Genomic DNA, 1073 nt, shown 5'->3' on the forward strand with positions numbered 1-1073 from the left:
TTCGCGATACCAGACGAAAAATTGGCTACTGTAAGTTAATATATTTCTATAACAACTAAATTTTTTTCTAATTTTAAGATAATACAATTATACATAATCTGTGGAAAATAATAAACTTTCGAACTTAGCAATTTTGTCCAAATTCCTGATTTACGAGAACAATTTACATAAAGTAACTAAATGTATAACTCTTCTAACTAAACGTTTTACCTAATCCAAGCGTACACTTTCTTTGAGTTTAATATATTCTCGATTCACTCGTTCGCCTCAAGAATTTTTTTCCGTGTGAACTTACTAGTGTAATCTTATTCTTGAATCGATCTCCTATGCATACAGTGCATCTTAGAATTTCGTTTGACGTTTATCTTGCTTTTAGTAAATTGCTGAACTTGAAAAATTCTTAAAGTGGCCAATGACGAATCCTTGTACCGATGACGCTAATTAAGTTTATTCTTTCCTATCAGATTATCCTCGGAATTGTTGTTATTTGATAATTTTGTCAAGATTCCGCCTAAAAAACTTTTTGTTTCCTCATAGAGGAAGCTTTACGATGGTAACAATTTCATACAAATTTTGATTCTTTTAATTGAACGTTACTCAATTTAAAAATGTCTAATACAATGTTCTAAATCATTGTTCAGATATATCTGTGAGTGGATGTTACACTTTTTATCAAAATGATAACTTGATGACGGTTTCATATAAATTGATGAAATTCGGAGGGCTTATGTTCACCACTAATATCTCGAAAATGACTGAAGGATTAAAAATATTTATTTATTACCTTTGTTGAAACCTTTATAATGTTTTAAAAATATGATATTTATATAGTTCAACTTTTTTCATAAACATAATTCAAAATTGATGCAAGAACGGAATTGATTTCTTGAAGTTATGGTCATTTATATAATTAGCCAAATCTGTTTCAAATACACGGTAAAAAAAATTGAGCTGTGACAGGGATATTATTTCTTATTATAGCCAAATATTTAGCTGAAAACGAACGAAGGAATTTAGAAAGATCCCTGGATCAGCGAAAATCCATATCCTTGACCATTTTCCATATACCAGGG

This window comes from Belonocnema kinseyi, chromosome 4, assembly GCF_010883055.1.
Source record: "Belonocnema kinseyi isolate 2016_QV_RU_SX_M_011 chromosome 4, B_treatae_v1, whole genome shotgun sequence".
Lineage (NCBI taxonomy): Eukaryota > Metazoa > Arthropoda > Insecta > Hymenoptera > Cynipidae > Belonocnema > Belonocnema kinseyi.